Below are 8,449 nucleotides of genomic sequence, written 5' to 3'. Positions count from 1 at the left end.
CAAAATAATTTGTCTAAAGTGTGGCATCCCTGATCTCATAATATTCGGAATTGGACTATAACTTCATTCAAGGCCGAAATACTAATATTGAAGGCCTCTTTGCTTATGTTTACCGAAATATCTGGTATACCGAAAATATCTGTTAATTTGTTAGATATCTGAAGGGAATGAATTCGATAAAAATCGTTAAAACCTGTTCCGTACCTCCCCTAGACCACAATGTTACAAATATAATGATTTTCGAACTTCCGGCTGACTTTAATATATGCACTTAACGCTCTGGAATTTCCAAAAACCACAAACAGACAATTTTACTTTTCTAAAAAACAAAAGACAACAACAATAAATTAGCAGAGATAACAACATAAACATATCGCCGAATATGAAATCACTTATGACAAACTCCGTTTAAGTGAGGTGTCACATATCCTTTGGCGTACAGTTTTTCATTTGCTCCGAACATTGCGATATTTTTCATTTTTATGTCTTTCAATTTTCCTTTAGTTGATATATAGTCGCTCTATAAATTTTGACTTAACGCAAATTGTTTTGCCAGATTTTTGGTTTGTTTTAGTGCCAGTACAAGTGCAGTGGCGCAGGCGGCCGCCTTGCCACCACCGCACGTCCACCCGTGCGACGACGAGTCGAAATTGACTTGAGGTGTTAATTGCGCTACGGGTGGGTGTGTTTTTTCGGTTCGTTCGACTTTCGAAATTGCATATGACTGCTGGATATTAATGGTGCCAACGTATCTATGTCGAGTCCAAACTAAATTAATATGTGCACAGCACAAGTGTGGTAGGTGTGTTTTAAACTATATTTTTTAATTTGTCAATGGTTTTGTAGGTCTGCTGGTCACACTCCTGGCTTAGTTAATTTAAATCGGGCAAGCAGGTTTACGGCGATAATGATTTAAAGAAAAAAAAACAAAAACTCATTTGTGTTAAGTTCCATTAATGATTTTTGAGTCTTGAGTTAGTTGGATTAGCTTACATCGCCACTTTTTCGACAAACACACGCTAGAATATAGAAAAAAGTCTACCGAAGGTACATACGTTCTCCCACAAGTCAGGTCTGTGTAACCAGACAGACCCGAACTTATATTCGCAACTTGTAAGAACTCTCCAGAATTAGTTCGAGAGGGTTTCTTGCAACATATTGTTGTGATTTTTATAGAACTATCGATCCAAAATTCTCAAGAAGCTATCTTAATCGACTGCTTAGTTTTCTTCTCCATAGTTTATCCCTCTTGGCTTCCACTGATCTACTTTTCGACTGACTCGACTAATTGTAATGAATGCCGAGATTCTGAATACTCGACAGAAGGTAGGAACGTCAGTGAGTACATCAGAACCTTGAAACTCACTTCGAAAAAGACGTTATTTCAAAATTTTTGGTCTTATCACTTATTGGTTTGATCTGGAAAGTGAATCTTAGGTTTGAACTTCCTGAAACTCACTATGAAAAGTGTTATTTTAAAAGTTCTGAACTTATCACTTACTGGTTTGGCCTGCAAAGCAGAATTGATTTCAATAAATGGAAACAGAGATGGTATCCCACGTCGGATCTGCAGTGGGACTCTCTGAACCCTGAAAATAAGTTATTTCAAACCTCTGTTCATTTCACTTACTATTTTGTAGAGAAATACTAACTGTTGGTACTAAAACGGGTACAGAGGTGAGTGCTTACATCTAGAACTCTTAACTAAAGTTTACTAAATTCCTAATAGAACACTTTTAACGACAACTTGAAGAATTTTCAGAAACACTTGGATCCCTTAACTGAAATACCCACTCAATAAAAAATAACTAAATTATTTAACATCTCAAAGACAGTCCTTTCAGTAATATACACAAAGAATGTTAATCCCTTAATTTCTGAGCGTTAAAATTATTCCAATCTTGCCTTATTTGGAATGAATCTTAATACCTCTGAGCTGTGCGCGGTCACGTTCTTTAAAGAATGCTGAGGCAATACACAAACACGCTGACAGTACGGCTGAGCATCCTGCGCTTAAGCATCAACATTCGAAAACTGCCTCAGAGCAAGAATCAAATTAAGCAGAACAGAAAACCGAAAAATCAAAAAATAAAAACAAACTTCACAACAGCAAACCACAACTACAAAGCGACTAGGCAAACGTAACGAAGTGGAACTCATCACCAAACCAATATAGACAACAACAAAAATGAAAAGAGAATAAGCTTTCAAAACCAAAAATGGCAAAACCGCTGCACTATAATAACAAGAACAAAAGGGAAATAAAAAAGATTCTTCAGCGAACGGCGACAGCGACGACAGGCAGCAAGCGGCGAGGCAGCGAGTAAATGAAGTGCGTGGGCGCAGGCGCAGGTGATTTTAATCGGTTGCCAGGAATCTGACGCAAACAGGTGAATAACCAACTTGGGCCGCATGCAAAGCATGGCACACGGCATACCTGCGGAAAGCATTGCACAACAACAACAATAATAACAATGATAATGAAGCTGCGCACAAAATTAAATCAAGCGAACGAAGGAGCCGCAAGGCTCCAAGTACGGACGGCATGGAAAAGATGAGCCATAGCCAATGAGCTTTAAAGAAATTAATAAACCAAAAAAACAACAACGAGAAAGAAGCAACCAAATAAAGTGTAGAATCACGAATTTCGCTGCGAGATATGCAAAAAAGCACATTGCAGCAAATTGAATTTGCGACCGGCCAGTGGACAACGGCAGCCACAGAGTCAGGGTATAAGGGTAATATTATGGATAAGGATGAGCCTGCTTGTTAAGTATGGTAGCCGCAGCAATAAGAGTCCGACATTGAAGAGGATCTTTGTGGTATGTAGTTGAGGAAAAAAGCGCAAACTTCGCAGTTTCGCATAAATTTCATGAATTTTTTGAACCTGTCGTAGAGGCGCGATGGCGATATGAGCATTTGCAACCATACGAAGCTACAGGCTGCTGGCCAAAATCAGACTTTTAGTTGGCGTCGAAACTCGTGCGAAGCGCTTAATCTGCATATACAAGCCATAAAACAATTTCCATATGCGCGCATGCGCAAAAGCGAGCGCGTAACAACGCGTCAGAATACAGGCGTATAACAAGCACCGCACACGGCCAACTAACTGGCAGTGGAAGGAACACGATTAACTATGATGATGTGTAGTTGGCATTCACATTCGTATTCGGATTTGTATTCGATCCGAGCTCGGTTGTCTTCCCGCGGTTTACTAAATGGGTTGGTCTCTAGGTGAGCATGGTGGTTATTCTTATGTGAACTGTAGCAAGATCCTTCCATTTAACTTATTCATAATTTTACCGCATGACAGTTGTAGAGCCTGGAGAAATTTATATTCACATTCATATTCATATTTATATTCAAATTCATATTAATATTCATATTCATATTAATATTCATATTCATATTCATATTCATATTCATATTCATATTCATATTCATATTCATATTCATATTCATATTCATATTCATATTCATATTCATATTCATATTCATATTCATATTCATATTCATATTCATATTCATATTCATATTCATATTCATATTCATATTCATATTAATATTCATATTCATATTCATATTCATATTCATATTCATTTTTATATTCATATTCATATTCATATTCATATTCATATTAATATTAATATTCATATTCATATTCATATCCATATTCATATTCATATTCATATTCAAATTCATATTCATATCCATATTCATATCTATACTCATATCCATATTCATATTCATATCCATATCCATATTCATATTCATATTCATATTCATATTCATGTCCATATTCATATTCATGTCCATATTCATATTCATATTCATATTCATATCCATATCCATATCCATATCCATATCCATATCCATATCCATATCCATATCCATATCCATATCCAAATCCATATCCATTTCCTTATCCCAAACCATATCCAAATCCATATCCATATCAATATCCGTATCCATATCCGCATTATTATCCACCTCCTACACCTACGCATTCGACACATCACTAGCATTCCCAACTCGTACTCGTATATATTAAGAATTCCGGCAGCCTACAATATAAACAAATTCACCATTTAGCCACCGACGATACTGCTGCCACTATCAGCACTCCGTCGGTTGGTCGGTCGGAGAGAGACAATGCGGCGGCTTAACTGCTGCGCCACGCAGTAACCTTGATCCTTGTCAAGTGCAACGAAAACATAATAAGTTCGCTCGTGCATTGCCAGCAATTGTTGCTGCCCGCTTTGTCAATTGTTGTTGGTACTTTTGCTTTGTTCGTGCGTCTTCAATAGCCGTTTCGCCTCATTTACTCCGACGCGTCAGCTTTTATTTTTCGATTTTTCTACAATTTCTGCTTACTGCCTCTACCCGGGACGTAAGAATTTTCCATCGCAGCCTTAACTTGCTTACGTTGGTGACTACAGCCGGCCATCACCGGCTGCCGGTTGCATCTTCTGTTCTGCTGGCTGCTCTGGTTTAGCTGCTGATTGCTGATTCTAAACTTAGCGTTGGCGAGTCGGAGTCAGTCCCGGCAAAGCTGCGTAACTTACGCATTATTTTTATGCAAATTTTTAATTTGTGATTTTCGTTGGATTTTCTTGTTCTGGTTTCATGCCGTTCGTGGTATTTGCATCATTAAATTTAGCATTTTTGGAAGACAAGTGTAACCACACACATCAATTTGTGATTAGAATTGTTGCTTGATAGTTCTTCTTTTCTATTTTTGTATTCTGCGTCTTCAAGCTATTCTACACATGGTTAAAATGAGTTGTAAATGGCTTCCTACATACTAATGGTCTTTTCAAAGTATTTTTTTTTTTATCAAAAATCAAAAATCAAGTGAAACATCTCTTTAAAGGGATCTCTTATATAACATTTCTTGACACATTCTTTCCAATCAGAGTATAAAATGTTCCCGTGCCAGTGAGATAAAGAAGTGTCCGTAGTGTCGAGAATATTGCTGCCGCTATCGCATCAATTGAGGAAGACCCAAATCAGTCCCTCACACGCCGTTCTTAAGCGTTGGATATCTCTGTGTTGTCGTTGTGGTAAATTTTGCGAAAAGGTCTAGACCTACATCCTTACAAGATCAAATTGACGCAAGAACTGAAGCTGCTTGACCACCAGAATTGTCGTATGTTTTTGAATTGGGTTGAGCAACTTAAAAATACTACGGATTTTCATCGAAAAATCATCTTCAGCGAAGAGGCTCATTTCTGACTGAATGGCTTCGTCAATAAGCAAAATAAGGTCAGGCCGCAATCCACACGTACTGCATCAGTCACCATTGAAGCCCGATGTTTGGAATTATGTGTTTTTGCGGATACACAAAAGGGCTTGATGTTTGGGTGCCGCATGATTTGAAACGGAACGAACTCGACCCATTTTTGAAGCGGATGGTGACTGGCGACGAAAAATGGATCACATACGACAATATCAAGTGAAAACGGTCCTGGTCGAAGGCCAGTGAATCGTCCCAAACAGTGGCCAAGCCGGGATTGACGCGCAGGAAGTTTTTGCAGTGTGTTTGATGGGATTGGAGGGAATCATCCACTATCCCATATGTCCAGACGCTTAATTCTACCATCTACTGCGAACTACTGGACCGCTTGCCGCAGACGATCGACCAGAAGCGTCCAGAATTGGCCAACAGGAAGGATGTAGTGTTCCACCAGGACAACGCCAGACCACACACTTCGTTGATGACTCATCAGAAGTTACGGGAACTCGGATGGGATGTTTTATCGCATCCACCATATAACCCGGACATAGTGTCAAGTGATTACCACCTGTTCTGTCCATGGCGACGCCCTTTGTGGTGTAAAGTTGAAATCAAAAGAGGCTAATGAAAAGTGGCTGTCCAAGTTCTTCGCAAATAAAGAGGGGAGCTTCTACGAGGAGGCTATTTTAAAGTTATAATCGAATTATCGAACGAAAAGACGTATATTTGAACTAACTAACTGTAACACTTTTTATAAAGCATTGATTAAAGAGTAAACAAGCGGAAGGGAGATATTTGCCAACCTAATATAACAATTTGCTTTATTAAAAAAAATCAACTGCGATAGCAGAAAATTTTCGGCAACACTCACACTTAGTCTTTCCTCACTTGTTAAGAATAGTTTAGATTATATAAGTATTAATAAATCGATTGTGTACTTCACCTGATTTTGAACTACCCCCTTTCTCAATTTTAAATATTGAGCTGGATCTATGGATCTTTATAGACTCTGAAAGCAAGGGTTTTTAGCTTTCTTCAGTTTGGAAGTACATCTTCATCTCAAGAAAACTGTTAAACAAATACTGATTTAATTTATTCCCCCGTTATATTTTTTTATTTAGCTTCAAAAGTGTAAGATAATTAAACGTTATAAGTGTAAATATATAACAACAAAAAGCAGATGAAAAAAATTTCCAAAACACCAAAAGAATTAAACCAAAAAAAAAATGGTTTGAATTCCTTAAAAATCAGCGCGACAGCGGTAACATGTCAAATTTACTCATTTCTTCAGAAAACTATAAACTGACCGTGCGGACCATCGACACACAGATACACACACACACACTCACGCGTTCATGCGTAACGAAAATTGTATTGCGGCGCGGATATGCCAATGTGCCGATGCATTGCATTATGCATGCGTGTCAGCTACACGCATGCGCGCATGTAACAAGTCACGCCTTTTATTGTTTCAACGAAAAAATGTACCACCAACATGGCAGCAACAACAACAGCAAAACAACAACTATTGTACTTATGAAAAAGAACAAGCTAATAAGAATTGAAGCTCACAGCGGAAGACTGCCGAAAATATGCTGAAACAGTTGGTTGGCGTTGCAGCCCCCTGCCCTCTTCTCGAAAGACATACTTGTAAGCCTGTGCGCATTGTGTCCTTTGCGTATTTTAGCTGCAATGTTGCTAAGGAGGCGTATTGTCTTCGATGATGCGCGCGCGCATGCGTGGCAGGCGTTTGTGCGCGAGTGTGTGCGCGCTTGCGCAGAAAATGTTGTTAAAATGCAAATTAAATTATACGCGTACGAAAAGAATGCAGTGCCAAAAACCCACAATGCCACAGCAGACACAAAGCAACAGACAGACGGGCAGACGCGGCGGCTGGCTTGGACGGCGTTGGCGTTGGCGATGAGTAAGTAAGAAAGAATATCGAAAGCGTTAAGTCTGCTGTCGAAGTGTGGAGGTAGAACATAGCTAGCAGGTAGATTGTTAGTTGGACCACTACAACAACAACAATAAACAAATAACAGCTTATTGCAGCAGCAACGGCCGGTGAAATCACCAAATTTGGTGCGGCTGATAAATCAGTGCAACAAAAGCTTGCTGCTGATGCTGCTACACCAAATTGAAACGCCAATATGCAACTAACAACAAAAGACTTAAGCAACGAACGCGCTTACTAGATGCTGCTATATACAATATGTTGTAGCTGTTAGTGGGATTTAAATCACCAAAATGCGAGTAACGCTACTATTTTCCACACACCGCTAACTGTATACAAGCAGTTACACTTATTGTTCTTGTTGTTGTTGTTGTTGTTGCTCGTTGACTTATCAGCGCTGCAAATTTGCATGCAACAAAGCGCACAGCAAAGTGCCAGCTCATTGAGCCGCCACAAAGCCGCACAGACAGACACAATGTAACAATTGAAATCAACTTGTTGTTGCTGTTGTACGTGAGAGCAAGCTGACAGCAGGAAAGGTTTCGCACACTTATTTATGTGTCTATGTACAGTTATGTATGCGCAAGTGGTTTCAAGCATATGCATGTGTTTCAATGCTGTTATTGCGATTGTTGTTGTTGTACCACCTGCAAAGCGTTTGTAAAAATTCAATTAATTGACGACAACATGCGCTTGCTCGAAATAATTTTTGGCAAAATTTTGCGCACGCGCGCATGGTTTGCAGTTTGAAGTAAGCGTTACACTACTGAACCGAAGGCGAAATATTGGTTTTGAAAAGTAGTGATGTTCAAATTATAACGGGATTGAGTTTTGTTGATAACCATATAAACTCCTTGTGAAACACGATTTTCACCCGATCGCTAAAAAAAGTATTTGAGACGACGGAAATATTCTTCTATTGCTAAGCAAAGCTTCAGACTTGAAGAACTCGTAGAAAATTCAATGGGCTGCAGGTTTAGCTTGTTAAGATTTTGAAAAATTCGTCGATTTTGATAGAATCTTGGTGAACCATGAAGCCTTAAAATCAATTTTTCGGTGGAAAAATAATCATTAAGCATATCACCTAAGGTCAAAAGAATCCTTCTGATAAGGCGTGTTCTCTTAATATTTGTAGAAAATTTTAATATATATTCTCACTAAAACCAAAAAAATGAATAAAGGATGAGCTTAAATCGGTCAAGGATCTCGGGACATAAGAAACTTCTACTAATATGGAAGGTGCCAAGCTCATTAATAAT

At 38.7% G+C, this 8,449-nt stretch overlaps 1 long non-coding RNA gene across 1 annotated transcript; it reads left to right on the top strand.

Moving 5' to 3' along the window:
* Window positions 1-500: 500 nt before the first annotated feature.
* On the top strand, window positions 501-5,313 carry LOC128920080 (uncharacterized). The gene is made up of 3 exons (XR_008470210.1): window positions 501-798; window positions 1,240-3,234; window positions 4,917-5,313. It is a non-coding gene; the product is annotated as an uncharacterized LOC128920080 (long non-coding RNA).
* Window positions 5,314-8,449: the final 3,136 nt, after the last annotated feature.

The sequence above is a fragment of the Zeugodacus cucurbitae genome, chromosome 3 (genome assembly GCF_028554725.1).
Source record: "Zeugodacus cucurbitae isolate PBARC_wt_2022May chromosome 3, idZeuCucr1.2, whole genome shotgun sequence".
NCBI lineage: Eukaryota > Metazoa > Arthropoda > Insecta > Diptera > Tephritidae > Zeugodacus > Zeugodacus cucurbitae.
The sequence above is the reverse complement of the archived record's forward strand: the minus strand, read 5'-3'. Positions and strand labels throughout refer to the sequence as shown.